At 43.0% G+C, this 16,911-nt stretch overlaps 1 protein-coding gene across 1 annotated transcript in view; it reads left to right on the forward strand.

The window, feature by feature from the left end:
* LOC126249808 (inhibin beta chain-like) overlaps positions 1 to 16,911 on the forward strand; it is a 319,721-nt gene that overhangs the window by 227,891 nt on the left and 74,919 nt on the right. The window lies entirely within an intron of this gene.

Genomic DNA, 16,911 nt, shown 5'->3' on the forward strand with positions numbered 1-16,911 from the left:
GAAGACATTTCTAAGATTGTACGTTTGGAGAACAGCAGTGAATGGTAGTGAATCGTGGACTATGGGAAAACTGGAACAGGACAGGATCGAAGAGTTTGTGGTGTGGTGCTACAGAAGACTGTTTAAAATTAGGTGGACTTATAAGGTTAGTAATGAGGAAGAAGAAAGGAACATATGGAAAACACTGACAAGAGAAAGGATCAAGCTCCTAGAACATGTGTTAAGACATCGGGGAAGAGCTTCCACGGTACTGGAAGGAACCATAGAGAGTAAAAACGGTAGAGGAAGACAGAGATTGGAATACATCCAGCGAATAATTGAAGACGTGGGGTGCAACAAGTGCTACTCTAAAATGAAGAGGTTGGCACGGGAGAGCAATTCATGGTGGGTCGCATCTAACCAGTCTGAAGACTGGTGACTCAAATAAATAAATAAAAATACAATAAAGGTAGAAGATGCGATATTTCTAAGAGAAGCGTGGAGGGTAAAAATCGTAGAGAGAGACCATGAGATGAACGCACTAAGCAGATTCAGAAGGATGTAGGGTGCAGTAGTTATTCGGAGATGAAGAGGCTTGCACAGGACAGTGTAGCATGGAGAGCTGCATGAAGCCAGTCTCTGGACTGAAAACCACAACACATCAGTTTAATAACTCATGGTCGGAAAGTACTAACTCCAACACTTTATAGATGAATGGGAAAACTGGTAGGAGCCGAACTCAGAGATCAGTTCGCATTCCTGAAAAATGTAGGAACACGTGGGGCAATACCGAACACATGACCTATCTTAGAAGATTAACTGAGGAATGACAGACTTATGTTTATAGCAGTTGTAGACTTAGAGAAAGCTCTTGACAGTACTGACAGGAAGACAGTGTTTGAAATTCTGAAGGTAACAGGGACAAAATAAATGGAGAGAAAAGTTGTCTACAACTTGTACAGAAACCGGACTGCAGTTACAAGATCGAAGGACATGAAGCGGAAGCAGTGGTTGAGAAGGGAGTGGGACAGGATTGTAACCTATCCCGGACGTTATTTAGGCTATACGTTGAGCAAGCAGTAAAGGAAAGCTAGGAGAAAGCTGGAGATGTGTTATCGACGGCATCTTCGTCGACCGTACCTGGCGCGCCGCGTCTTGCCCATAGCTACGCCAGAGACGACGTTTCTAAATCTCCCGCCAGCGCTCCGCCGAGCGATCTCGCTCTCCAGCGCTTGCAGTCTCCGCTGAGGCGCGCCACGTATACTCACTATCAGAGGACGCTAAAAAAGGTACACGACCTCATTGTTGCGACTCTGATTGGCAGGCACATCTTTTTAAGCAGCAGTGATTCACTAATAATTGTATTCAGTGTCCTATCGAAGAGTATCAGCATCGAAATCTATTTTTACGCTCTAGTACTTTATTCTTATTGTATATAACTCAGTGCCACAGAACCACCTACTGCTTTCAGAGTTATATATAATCAGTTATTAAGTGTAGATAGTGTAAATAAACTGACTAATGTGCTATATTTTTGTCGATATCTGATCGTCTTTATTAGCCATCTCTACTAACGACACATCAGGAAACAGCACTGAAGTTCAGGGAGAACAAATAAAAACTTTCAGGTTTGCCGATGACATTGAAGTTTTGTCAGAAACGCAGAGGACTTGGAAGATCAGTTGAACGGAATGGATAATGTCTTGAAAAGATGTCGTAAGGTCAACATAAAAAAACAGGAAAAGAAGGGTTATTGGATGTGGACGAATGAAATGAGACGATCCTGAGTCCATTAGGAAATGAGACACTAAAAGTAGTAGACGAGTTTTGTTAACTGGTCACCAAAATAATTGTCTATAACTGAAGATGAGACGATATAAAACGCTGGCTGGCGTTAGCAAGAAAAACGTTTCTGAAAAAGAGAAAACTGTAAATTTGTTAAAATCGAGTAAAATTTAGTATCAGGATGTCGCTACTGAATACATTTCTAAGTAGCCTTCTACTGAAGTGAAAAATAAGTAACAGCCTTGTACTGAAGCTAAACATAAATAATAAACAGTTTAGAGAAGAGACCCTCCCAGGCAGCCACGTGTGTTAACGTGACTGATTCCGGGACGGGCAGGTTTTTCGGTCTCAGATCGAATCCGCCCGGCGGTTTGACGACGAGGGGTTGGTGTCCCGGCCAGTCTGGAGGAGGCTTTTAGGCGGTTTCCCACAGCCCACTAGGTTACGGCCAGGCTTGGTCCATTTTACCCCTCAGGTACATGCTACTCCAACATTTAGAATACTTTCCAACGCTTGCGCACAGAATTTACACTATATGCTAGGTACACTGCTTGTGTGCTAGTGGGTGATTAGGAGACTGATGAACTTCGCTGTGCTGATGGATGTAGGTTGTAGCAGTTGCGCAGAGATGAAGAGGCTTGCTCAGAACAGACTTGCATGGTGAGCTGGAAACGTACCAAAGACTTTTCGAATCCGTGTTAAGCTACTGAGCAGATGGTCATAATGTTTTTGGCTCATCAGTGTTAGTATATCAGACATGTTCTTGGTCCCAAGATATTCTTTGCTTTCTCTTATGAAAGTTCCTTAAGATGGGTTTTTAATCTAGAGAAAAATAGGTTAAAACCGGGTTGCGGGTCTAACTGGGCAGCTTCAGATTTCCGAGACTAGTGCAGCCATCGGTTAGATAACATCCAGAACTACTAGCAATTGTCATTATGGAAGTCGTCAATAACTGTCACTAACAACCGTCTCTTGCTTTTCCTTCTAGATATTTTTTAAGTTTTTGCTGAAATTTTCTTCGATGTTGGCGAAGCTTGGAGCAGTGTCTTGAAGAGAAACATTATCTGATGAAAACAGTTAAGTAATTGTTTCGGTTAATAATGTTTTTCATTGTATTTCAGTGTTTCTATAATGCACATGGTATGAATGCTAACTTTCCAACGCGATGTTTTGTTCAGTCTTGCACTGTGAGGAAAATCGGATACACCGAGTGGAGCAAAACCGGACTGGAAAGAGCTTGTGATGCCTCCTCTAAAAGCTAGCTTCGTAGAAAGTGAAAAAATCAGCAACAGGAGAAGGGACAAGCAGAAATACTGACCTTATTTCCATGAAAAAATTGTTTGGAAGTTCAAGAAAAAGTAGGAACGATAAAGAAGAAAGAGAAACTCAAAACGAAAACTTTTTATCGGGAAGAAACTAGATAATCAAACTGTAACGAAGGTGAAGTAGCAGAAAACAAAAGTTCGGAAAACTAGATCAGCTCAAAAAAAGAAAATAGAGAAAGAGAAAGCAAAATTCATTGACTCCATCAGGCGAAGAAGACCCAGACGAAGTATGCATGTTTTGTAATGGGGGATATCCAGACTCGTTATCAAAGAAGGGATGGATCCAGCGTCTGTTTCATGAATAATATTCCAGTGCTGAGGATGGAGAAAACTACTTAGTCTGTGATTTCTGTTCTTAATAAAGTGTGGTTTAGGCTTTTTATTAGGACCAATTTCTGAGAACTTTACCTAGTGTAGCGAAATATTTTGAATTGTTGAAGGTCTTTGTTAAAAACGAATTTTGTCACTCAAAATATTTATAGTATCCTCTGATAGTAAATTTAAGAATATCTACAAGTTTTTATACATTTTTGAAGCAGAATAAGCCTTTTTTCTTGTTTCCAAGTTTTTCAAAAATGGCTCTGAGCACTATGCGACTTAACTTCTGAGGTCACCAGTCCCCTAGAACTTAGAACTACTTAAACCCAACTAACCTAAGGACATCACACAAATCCATGCCCGAGGCAGGATTCGAACCTGCGACCGCAGCGGTAACGCGGCTCCAGACTGAAGCGCCTAGAACCGCTCGGTCACTCCGGCCGGCTAAGTTTTTCATTCATTTAAAGTAGTACCCCGTTTTACCCAACGTTTGAGGAAAACCGGTTTTTTACCTAAATGGGTTTATTATTTTTTATGCTGAGATGGTTTATTTTAAGCTAAAGTCGGACAGTATCATGTTGTTGAGTATATGAAAGATCTGAATAATCTCACTTTGCAAACTTATTGACCACTGAAAATAATCTATATGAACTGAAAATTTAGGTACTCGGTTTTTATCCACCTTCCCCCACATTAAAAATATAAATCAGAGGGAAGTAAGAGGCAAGGCACTACAAAATTAACTGAGGTGTTTAGAGGGCTTCTTAAACACACAGATGCTCCCCCAACGGAGGTTCGAGTCCTCCCTCGGGCATGGGTGTATGTGTTGTCCATAGCTGGACTGAAAAATTTTTAGCAAACAGAACACAGCATGGTGTTGTCAATGGAGAGACGTCTACAGACGTTAAAGTAATCTCTGGCGTGCCACAGGGGAGTGTTATGGGACCATTGCTTTTCACAATATATATAAATGACCTAGTAGATAGTATCGGAAGTTCCATGCGGCTTTTTGCGGATGATGCTGTAGTATACAGAGAAGTTGGAGCATTAGAAAATTGCAGCGAAATGCAGGAAGATCTGCAGCGGATAGGCACTTGGTGCAGAGAGTGGCAACTGCCCATTAACATAGACAAATGTAATGTATTGCGAATACATAGAAAGAAGGATCCTTTATTATATGATTATATGAGAGCAGAACAAACACTGGTAACAGTTACTTCTGTAAAATATCTGGGAGTATGCGTACGGAACGATATGAAGTGGAATGATCATATAAAATTAACTGTTGGTAAGGCGGGTGCCAGGTTGAGATTCATTGAGAGAGTCCTTAGAAAATGTAGTCCATCAACAAAGGAGGTGGCTTACAAAACACTCGTTCGACCTATACTTGAGTATTGCTCTTTAGTGTGGGATCCGTACCAGGTCGGGTTGACATAGGAGATAGAGAAGATCCAAAGAAGAGCGGCGCGTTTCGTCACAGGGTTATCTGGTAAGCGTGATAGCGTTACGGGGATGTTTAGCAAACTCAAGTGGCAGACGCTGCAAGAGAGGCGCTTTGCATCGCGGTGTAGCTTGTTGTCCCGGTTTCGAGAGGGTGCGTTTCTGGATGAGGTATCGAATATATTGCTTCCCCCTACTTATACCTCTCGAGGAGAACACGTATGTAAAATTATAGAGATTCGAGCGCGCACGGAGGCTTTCCGGCAGTCGATCTTCCCGCGAACCATACGCGACTGGAACAGGAAAGGGAGGTAATGACAGTGGCACGTAAAGTGCCCTCCGCCACACACCGTTGGGTGGCTTGCGGAGAATAAATGTAGATTTAGATGTACCGTAAGTTAGTTTAAGTTAGATTAAGTAGTGTGTAGGCTTAGGGACTGATGATCTCGGAAGTTTGGTCCCATAAGACCTTACCACAAATTTCCAAATTTCCAAACAAACAGAACTACCGCGGGTCTGTTTCAGGAACGCCCTACAAGCTCAGTTTACATCATATACCAAGTTGTTTGCATTGGTTGGTGTCCATGTGTGGCTCCACCGTGCAAAGCGACACTGTGATAAGGGTACGGGTCTCTTATTCGAGATATGCGGGGTTCGAATCCCTGTTCAGTTGTACAGATTTAGGCTCTCCACACTTTCTCCTAAGTCGATTGAGGCAAATGCTGAGATTGTTCCTTTGAATAGGCAAGACCAATTTCCCTCGCAATCCTGGCCCATGCCGAGATTGCTCTCCGTCTTTAATGACTTAACCGTCAACCTTAATCTCGCTTCCTCCTCGATTCGCCGAAACGTGTCACGTGCTGTAGCGCACGGGAGGAAGGTGCGAGGCGAAGAGGCTGCGGGGCGGCGGCAGCGGGATCGTAATGAGATCGGCAGACACGGCGGAGCCGGAAAGTGATACGCGTCTGGAGAAACTGATCCGGCGGGGCACTGGCTGTGGCTGTCGCCAGCGCCGTGACATATTGCAGTTTTAGTAGCCCACTCACCGTGGAAGGCACCGCCGGTTCCTTCACTTCCCACAGTCTAGACGCGAATTAAGCATTCTGGCACCAAGGCTAAAAGCAGCAAAAACGCCCGGTTCAGCTGGCACGGTCAACAAGCGTATTACATAAAAGGCACAAATACGGTTCCTTTCATCAGTCACTGCGTTACTTCCGAACATTTGACTTTCGGTCGGTACTTTACTCTCCGCCTCTTTCTCTTGACTCGCTGTACTGATTCATTACCTTCCGCTGCCAACTCCAGCCACAAAACTTTCTCTCTTATCGCAACAGATTTAGACGCCCTGCAAACAAATATCAGTTTTTCTTACTAAATTATCAAAAACAAAATTTGCTGTTAAGGTACTAGTTCCGTAGTCTGTGGAGCAGAGCTCAAATACCGTTCTGATTATTCGAATTCAAGCTTTTAGCAGTTTCCCTACATCACTTTCCGTGAACAGCAGAATGATTTCTTTGAAAAGAGCGCTAGAGAAACGCTTTTTTTGTAATGTGAGCTATGTGGCTCGGTTGTAGTGCATATGTCTGCCACGTAGGGAAGCCTGATTCGATTCATGGTGGAATTAGATTTTTAAACAAAAGTGCATGTTCTAAGAGCATATCCGTACAGTGTAAAACACATAAAAATGGAAAAATTTAATTCGTAATTTTTTAATCCAACCAATCTTGATTAACGATCTTTTTAAAAAGATCGGTAATTAATAACTTATGTTTGCAATGAAAACTGGATATTTGTGTGCGACATTTAATTAGGAATGGTTCAAATGGCTCTGAGCACTATGGGACTTAACTTTTGAGGTCATTAGTCCCCTAGAACTTAGACCTACTTAAACCTAACTAACCTAAGGACATCACACACACCCATACCTGAGGCACGATTCGAACCTGCGACCGTAGCGGTCGCGCGGTTCCAGACTGTAGCGCCTAGAACCGCTCGGCCACTCCGGCCGGCAATTAGGAATAAGAAGACGTAAGAAGACATACAGCTTTCATGAAAATGTCAGTTACATGTGTTAATTAGCACATACTTGATGAATATTGTATCGAACTGGATAAAAAAAACGAAAAAAGTAATGACTGAAATGAGACTCGATCAACTGATTAACATTCTCGGATGCTCCTAGAACACGCGCCTTTGTTTAAAAATTTCGTGTATGCACAGCGGTAGTGACTTTGCGTAGCCACGTACTCGAGCACCGAACAGTGGGTAATCACTCATCAAATACTAGCCACAGTGTTATGTAATATGTATACTTTTAGCTTATAGCCAAAATCGGTGCTATGGAGAGGTTTCCTCGTAACTGTAATCAATGAATAAAGAGTGCAAAAGAACAGTTGCTGAAAATGTTTCATTAGACCAGTGAGATAATGATATAATTTATAAGCAAAATCTCCGAGTACTATTGGAAACAAGGGATGTCACATTATCATATGTTCCACGAAATATATCACTGTTATATAAAAGTACAATGCATAGCCTTCCACAGTCATCTGCATTCTAGAACAGTGACCTACCTTTCTGCACCTGAAAGTCACTCTTCCAAAAAAAAAAAAAAAAATGTTATTAATGGACTGAAACAGCAGCGTACGAATGAATGAATTATTTGACTATTGACTATTTATGCACTGACTGGTAACCGATGCGACAAAGATTGTTGGAACAGGTGTGGACAAGATGGCACTAAACCAGCATGGCAGTATTTTATGTTCAATAACAGAGAAATGACTTAGATTGAGCAAAATAATTAACAGAAATATAGCATATATTGTAGAGGGTGAGAAAGACCACACAGATTCCCAGTATATGTAACATGAACTGAAATTCTAGAAAAAGCTACGAAATTGTAAGTTCGCGATATACGTCATATCTCAGGACAATAAATTATTTATAGCGCAGGAGAGGATGATAAGATCGAATATTGATCGTATTGGAAAAATATTACTCGATCCCATAAATCAGCTTCCAGTTTACGAAAGACTAGTGATATGTAAGTCTTCGTGTCGCCATGCAGAAGAACACTACTCCACGTTGTAGTTCACCGCAAGTTCTTTAGGCGAAAATAATGTAAAATAAATGTGCGAAAGCTTTGGTCACCTGACTGAAACGACTTACACATCACCTATTAACTACCTCACCAAGTAACTGTAAAGATTTCACTCAAAATGTCCAACATACCAGAACATACCAGAAATCCGTCAGACAAAGCAATGCTAGCTACACTCAGCTGCGTGGCCTGTTCGACTCACCCCCGTCCCCGATTGGCTAACAAAAGTGCAAGCCCCCAAAAATGTAAAAACGTTTCGGTGGTGCCACAAATATATAACGTAATGAGTTTGGCTAGACTAATAGAAGGTGAAGTAAGATGATCTCGCAGCATATTGCAAATATAAATTTGGGAGCTTAGAAAGAAAAAAAATTGTGGACAAAAAGCGCAATTGAACTGGCAACTTTCAAGTGGAGAACTCACAGAAAGCAAGGTCAGACAGGAGCCCAACTGCCTGCTCTGCCATACATTCCATCAGTCCAAAAAGTTTCGAGACCTGATTAGTAAAAATTAGAGAAAAGTTAAGATGATGGTTTTAATGTTTCAAGTGTTCTACATAGTTTCCGTCTACTTGAGTAAAATGCACTGAACGTTCGTTCAACCGTGTGAAACTGTCAGAAATGTCTTTCATTGGGATGTTGCTCAACTCATGCATTACACTGTCTTGAAGGAGGAGAGAGAGAGCTTGACGGAAATGTACAACAAACTGCAATGACAGGCATTGTTGTTGTTGTGGTCTTCAGTTCTAAGGCTAGTCTGATACAGCCCTCCACCTGAGTCTGTTCTGTGAAAGCCTCTTCAGCTGTGCTTAACTGACATTCACTCTTAATTTGAATTTCTGCAATTTGTCGTTTTGTTGTAGGTTCGTACTGATAACACCAAGTCTCGTCACATGTGATGATTTTTTCCAGAAAATAATTGTCAGCATTTTGCATTTCAATCAAGTCACGGCAGGCGTCCATACGTCATTTTTGTTCGGGGGTCAAGGTGGGTGTGGTAGATTTCGCACACATTTTAATCTTCTTCAAAACATTCTGGAGAATGTCTTCAGTACTTGATCTACAGATGTTGCTCCATTGCGATTTGTGACACAAGGACCTTGACACACTACAGCCGCACCTCCATTGCCTGACACTGCTTGCTCACAAATGACTGATCGGATGCACATCTCTTTTTTACAGTTCAAGCTGTCACCGCAGTTACTGAGCTGAGGTTGTTTATACGCCAGGAAGAAAATCAGTGTCGGAACGTTTTGGACGGTCTGTGTAAGCAGTACATGGGATTTGTAAACCTTTTCCCTCTTATACATATATTCATCGTATATTAATTATCAGACGTGATTTCCTTATTTTCTCCCATATTCCGCATCTTACATAAAGTTCAGTGCCAATATGGAGTATGAATTGCATTCTAATGTATAAATGGTAGCCAACGGCCTTGCAGCAGTGGTAACATCGGTTCCCGTCAGATCACCGAAGTTACGCGCTGTCGGGCTGCCGAGCGCTGTTGGCAAGCGGAGTGCACTTAGCCCTTGTGAGGCAAACTGAGGAGCTACTTGATTGAGAAGTAGCGGCTCCGGTCTCAGAAACTGACATACGGCCGGGAGAGTGGAGTGCTGACCACATGCCCCTCCATATCCGCATCCAGTGACGCCTGTGGTTGAGGATGACACGGCGACCGGTCGGTACCTTTGGGCCTTCATGGCCTGTTTGGGAGGAGTTTAGTTTTAATTTAGTATAAATGGTAACGGCGCACTGAAAAGCAGCTGTACTACACGAGGTACTGAAGACAGTCAATTGGCTCTTGATTTGCACTGACGCTCAAAAAAATATTCGCCATACGAAGTCATCTACTCCCAGACGCTATGGCCACCAGTAATCGCGAATATGATTCGTAAACATTCTTGAAGAAGACGGAGTAAAGGCCAGGAAATGAATATTATCTCTCGCCTATCATCATTAGTATCACGTTACTCTACGTTACTAATGCATATTAGTTCAGTGGCGTTCGAGTGTAACGAAGACAGTTCACCTTAAAGCAGCCGCTTCGAAACGTGTTGGCAGAGGTATTTTCATCATAATAATTCTATGGGCAAAGAGAGAGATGCTACACAGTTCCTATTTACTAGGTCAGTTGCCAATACATTAGATGCAGCCAACTGTCGTTATCTAAAAGAGTAAGATCATGTGACTTTGTCGATGTTCATCCGTTTGGCAGATGGGGACGTTAAGCTGACGACGCCGTTCTAGAGAAAACTGCTACATGTCATCTCAGATTTCAAAAAATGGTTCAAATGGCTCTGAGCACTATCGGACTTAACATCTGTGGTCACCAGTCCCCTAGAACTTAGAACTACTTAAACCCAACTAACCTAAGGACATCACACACATCCATGCCCAAGGCAGGATTCGAACCTGCGACCGTAGCAGTCTCGCGGTTCCAGACTGAAGCGCCTAGAACCGCTCGGCCACTGCACGCAGTTTTCGTTCCACATTATTCCGTAATCTGAGGTTGTGCTCTTAACACAGATGCACAACGATGGAGAAGCGTCTGGAACGTCGCTTCATTGCAGGAAAAATCCGAAGTGACTTCTATAGTAATTTGATTAAGCAACAATATAGAATTGGGACGATCAAAAACTTTACTTTCGAAGACCGTACAATCCAGAACAGGTATGCTAATCAGGCAAAATCGCCGTGAGCATTGAGACAATCATCCCACTGACGCACCAGGTTCAAGGTAGCCGTTTGGTAAAACACCGTGTCCTGCTTAAAAAAGTCCGTAATTGCCTGCTGCTCATCCCCGTCATAAAGTAATCGCTGACCATTCAAGGCCGTTTTTAAGGGACCAAAGGAGTAATAATCGCATGGGGAGAGATTCAGTCCAGGAAGTTTCGTGACTAGATTATAAAATAAAAAAATAATAAAAAAACATAGAGATGAGGACTAAGGGCGGTTGCTCCAGTTGTCGAATCGTGACCAGCACAGAACTTGGCGCATCATTCCACAGCGATGGTTTTCGACAGACACGCTGCCCCATACTCATTCTTCATTCTCGGATTGATATCTACCAATGTTTGTTCTACGGCAAATTTCAAAAAATGTGTGTGAAATCTTATGGGACTTAACTGCTAAGGCCATCAGTCCCTAAACTTACACACTACTTAACCTAAAATATCCTAAGGACAAACACACACACCCATGCCCGAGGGAGGACTCGAGCCTCCGCCGGGACCAGCCGCACAGTCCATGACTGGGGAGACCGCTCGGCTAATCCCGCGCGGCGTTTTCACATTTACCGCACGCATATCGGGAAGACAAGAATGCCACACTAAGCCCTTTTCTACATGCCGGTGCTTTCTATAGTCACATCGGCGTCCTGCTACGTTGCATTACGCTGCAGCAACACTCTCAAACAGAAACTTCTTAATCGTTCCTTATAATAAACCTAGGAAGCGTTGAAAAATGTCCAAAGCTAAGGGGCAAAAGTATTAGTCGATACCGGTATGACAGACAGCAATATAAACAGTACGCAGCATATTTCCTAGTTTTGTGTTCCTATTCCATCTGATCACGTTTCTTTCTAAAGCTTCGTAGTAAATTTGTATTGTTACAGCATAGGGGTATCAAGACGCGAAACTTGTCAAATATATTTTTTTTTAAATTTCGTTCTTCTCGTCTATGCACTGTGTACCTGTATTCGTCTCGATCCTGCGGCGACAAAAAAAAAAAAAACCTCTTATGTGCTCGTATATATTAATTTGTATTGTATATTCCAAATTTCGTTCGGTTCATAATTGTGCTTGGTGACAGTGAGGTATTTTAGGAAGGCAGTCCAACAGGCTTGAAGTTCTCCCAACCTAGAGATGAATGTAGTATTTCCGGTTGAATACCTGCGACATAAACATTTAGTACAAAATCTGAGCTTGCACAAATGCTGGCAACCATTACTCCTGTCGAGACTGATTAAGACAAAAAACCGCCTCTTACTGTTCGTTAAATTATGCCTAGGCATCAGTAAGCAAGCAGGCTGTGAAAATTGAAAATTACGAATTGCTACAGTTCCATTATCTGTGCGTTTTGCGGCTCCGGATATGGACACCATTATTATGCTGGATCATGCACACTGAACGATAACGTTCTTCTTTACACTGTTCTAAACGTTTTCAGTCATAGCTGTATTTATCCAAATTGTGGTTACCCATCGAAGGAAGCAACCTGTGCTTCAATACACCACTACATGTGCTGACGACATTACTGTAACCATGGTATATTTGGCTGGGCAGAGAAGTGTGACCAGGCGGGACACAGCTCTGTGAGATGTGAGACAGAATACTACACACCTACAGCAGTGCTACAACGCCATACCAAAGCTCGAGACATAGTTCAAAGCAAAAAAGGAAGGAAGATCACGGTTTAACCTCTCGTTGACATAGAGGGTATTAGAGATGAAACACAAGCTCGAATTAGGGAAACAAATTGTCCGTATCGTTTTAATTGGAACCATCCCTGCATTTGCCTTAAGTGATTTAAGGATAATATGGGAAACCTAAATCTGGATGACCGGACCGAGGTTTGAACCACAGTCCTCTCATTTTTGCGTCCAGTGTCTTACCCCGCACCAGCTCGCTACAATGTTCAAATATCCATCACTGGTATGATGATGGTCATATGTCTTGTTCTCTGTCTGGATTACGATCGATTTCTTTGGACTCGCGTCTTCAAGATACATAATATTACTGTAACGAAATTGAGGATGAAACTGCCCGAATCCCTGTGGTGGAATAAATTTTTCTTCTCCATAATTTTATGAAGTATGAGATAAGGGGCTGGAAATTTGGTCCCACTTCTGGATCATAGTCGAGGAGCATAAGTGCAATGCTCGTTACAAAACAAATCTTTAATCAAACAAGGCGAGAGAGTGCAACGCGCGTTATTTTCTCTTAATTCTTGATATAACTGATCACTGAATTTGACCGCTGTGCACGACGATAATGCTGTCACAGCAAGGACAACAAGCTGAGGTTTGCATGAGGTTATATTTATTATTAGTGGGTCACCTAAACATGGAAAAGTTGTAAGACAATATAGAGGATCTTGGAATCTTAGTCAAGACTGAGGTTAACAGACATTTGTTTTCTGTAATAACTGACAAAAATTACAATAAAAATTAAGAGAGAACAGACTTCTTTAAAACTCAGATAAATTTACTAAATGACGCTAACTCTGTGGCGATGGCACTAAGATGTGTGGAAGCGACCCTCATGGTGGGCGGTGATCGAACGACTACGAAACATAGAGCTCCCTCCACAACTCTCTAATTTCCAAAAAATTCTATGTGGTGGTGACGAATCAGTGCTGTTGCCAATATGACAGACGAGAATATCGCTTATTTCACGAAAAAGTGGTGGGATGCTGCAGAAACTTTCCGTTCTCATAGTACAAAACTCACGAATGCGTGTCATAAGTTCGCACTGGGATGGAGCAATGTCGCACCGATTGATCAGCTTTCTCGCACCGAGCACGGTGGCGTGGTGACTCCGCTTTTTTAGGGGCACCAAATTTTGGAACGGAAGCAACAGAAGTTACCACGCTGGTCCGGCAGCATCTCGTTGTCTCGTCCTTTGATAGCCGAACAGAATAGACAAAAATGTCGTGCTCAATAATTATTCTCCAGTGAAAGCAGCGGCGGTACGGCATCTTCTGCTCAGCACTAGGAGAGGCGTTGGCCTTGGCAACAAAAGCACGAAGCAGGTCGGAGCCCTACTTCCGTGAAAACTGGCTGGCGCTGAGCACTATGGGACTCAACTGCTGTGGTTATCAGTCCCCTAGAACTTAGAACTACTTAAACCTAACTAACCTAAGGACATCACACACATCCATGCCCGAGGCAGGATTCGAACCTGCGACCGTAGCAGTCCCACGGTTCCGGACTGCGCGCCTAGAACCGCGAGACCACCGCCCGTGAAAACTGACCAGCTCCCAGAGAACGTTCGCCCTGTCTGATGAGACTCACTGACAACCTCCTGCCGACAAAGAGTACCCAGAGAACACACCGGTAAAACATCTCCCCAGTGAAAGAGACGCGAGGCAAACGTACGCTCTAAATAAAATGAACAACAAAATAATAGCAAAAAAGAATATGAATTAATATCTGGTAGCGATATGTGACGGTAATGACACTAGGTGACGGCATACAGTTCTGTGTAACAATGTTGTGTCTCAATGTCTTTAGTAATATTCCCAACCTGTCAAACAGTGAGTGCATATGAACTCTCCTCGAAGCACTTAAGAGTGAGTCACACAGTGGTCGTGTGGATGTAGAACACGGTTGGTGAGTCTTCTGTCAAAGAGGAACGTCGATCTGAGAGAAAAATTAACCGTGAATCGGCATCGTATTTCACCCTCTTCCTACATTTCGTTTGCACAGTCATCCACAATAACATAAACACGACACTGGATTGTAAAGCCACTGTCATCCACGCTACACAATTACGCATTTGTCATGCTGAAAAAAAAAAAGACGGACCAATATTTCAGCATGGCCCACAAAAACAGCAAATTATTCATAACGTCTGGGTCTCAGATATACAGGGTGTTTCTCAATTCATGTTACACACTTCTAGAGGCTGTAGAGGGTACGTAGTAGATCCAGTTTCACATAGGAACCCAGGTCCGGAAACGTCATCGAACGACGCTACAGAGCATCAAAGCCATAGGCGCCGGCGCTTGCAAATGTACATATGTACAGGGTGTACCGTGATGATGTTACAAACTTCCTAGGATGATGGAGAAGAATAAATGTATCAATTTGAGGTACAGGTCCCTGTGCCGGAAACTAACGATTCGAAAGTCATAAAGGTAAACCGTTCTGATACCTATGACAGTGGAATACATGTATTGGTATTGTTGTTGCTAAGATTGTAGGGCAGGCATTTTCAGTAAACGTGGGCTCTAAACCTGGGGAGCTATGAGCACTTGTTCATCTTCGCTATTATGATACATTTAACCTTCTCCTTGGTAATGTGATCACGGACTCACCCTGTATACAGGGTGTCACAAAAAGGTACGGCCAAACTTTCAGGAAACATTCCTCACACACAAATAAAGAAAAGATGTTATGTGGTCATGTGTCCGGAAACGCTTAATTTCCATGTTAGAGCTCATTTTAGTTTCGTCAGTATGTACTGTACCTCCTCGATTCACCGCCAGTTGGCCCAATTGAAGGAAGGTAATGTTGACTTCGGTGCTTGTGTTGACATGCGACTCATTGCTCTACAGTACTAGCATAAAGCACATCAGTACGTAGCATCTTGATTGGGCCCCATGTTCTTCCACCTACGCTCAATGGAGCACGTTATCATGATTTCATACGGGATACTCTACCTGTGCTGCTAGAACATGTGCCTTTACAAGTACGACACAACATGTGGTTCATGCACGATGGAGCTACTGCACATTTCAGTCTAAGTGTTCGTACGCTTCTCAACAACAGATTCGGTGACCGATGGATTGGTAGAGGCGGACCAATTCCATTGCCTCCACGCTCTCCTGACCTCAATCCTCTTGACTTTCATTTATGGGGGCATTTGAAAGCTCTTGTCTGCGCAACCCCGGTACCAAATGTAGAGACTCTTCGTGCTCGTATTGTGGACGGCTGTGATACAATACGCCATTCTCCAGGGCTGCATCAGTGCATCAGGTATTCCATGCGACGGAGGGTGGATGAACGTATCCTCGCTAACGGTGGACATTTTGAACATTTCCTGTAACAAAGTGTTTGAGGTCACGCTGGTACGTTCTGTTGCTGTGTGTTTCCATTCCATCATTAATGTGGTTTGAAGAGAAGTAATGAAATGTGCTCTAACATGGAAAGTAAGCGTTTCCGGACACATGTCCACATAGCATATTTTCTTTCTTTGTGTGTGAGGAATGTTTCCTGGAAGATTGGCCGTACCTTTTTGTAACACCCTGTATACGTGCATTTATAGGCCCCAGCGACTATAGCTTCGACGCTCTATAGCATCTTTAGAGGACGTTTTCGGACACGGGTTCTTAAAGAAAACTTGATCTACGAAGTCCCCTCTACAACCTACAGAAGTGTGTAACAAGAAGTGTGAAACACACTGTAGACTAAGGAACCGTCAAATACATAAGGGATATTCTACATAATTGTCGAACATTTTTATGCTATCGGATTTCTGCAGCAACGTAATCATTCGGAATAATAGCTCGATAGAAGTTCGTTTGCTTTCTGTCGAGGGCTACGTACTAAGAGCTTGCTTTGTGTGGAAAAAAGTTGACAGCGACAGAATACACCAGTCGGTTATCCTTGTATTCCACGAAGTAGACTCACTGGGTCGTAGCAGAAGGCGTGAAGTTTGAGCGGCGCATAGCCTCCCTCGCAGTGAGCTGCGGCGCGGTAATAGGGGTCAACAGTCTCGGCTGGAAAAGAGAAGACTCGCCTGTAACAGTGAGACGGCGCCTGGTCTCGACTTCCGCATTCGAGGCGAGTGTAGTGCCCGCCGACAACGGCCGCGCCGACCGGACGTTAAGCGCGCGTCACACCTATACGTCTCAGTGACTCTTCCAGCACAATTTTAACAAACGCTAAAGGTCAATAACATAATATGTGATGAAAGAGATTTGACAGTCTCTGAAATAATAAAAGCGAGTGCCAGACGATGATTCGAACGCACAGCCCTGCCGTTTGCAGGAAACGCTCTTCCCGATTAAGCTATCCAGGCCTGCTTTTGTGACCGCCTCACGTACTGTATTTGCCCATATTTCTCGTCTCCATTTTAAACTATATCCCTTCACCAGGAGCGTCTTTCCAGAAAATCGTGTAGGTAAGTTTCACTGAATGAGGAAGATCGGAAAAATTTAGTGGCAATTTGGACCTGTGAAGCGATCTGCTAAGCGTGTATGAATATCTCAGTCGATTAGAGCATTTACCACGATA

This window comes from Schistocerca nitens, chromosome 3, assembly GCF_023898315.1.
Source record: "Schistocerca nitens isolate TAMUIC-IGC-003100 chromosome 3, iqSchNite1.1, whole genome shotgun sequence".
Taxonomy (NCBI): Eukaryota; Metazoa; Arthropoda; class Insecta; order Orthoptera; family Acrididae; genus Schistocerca; species Schistocerca nitens.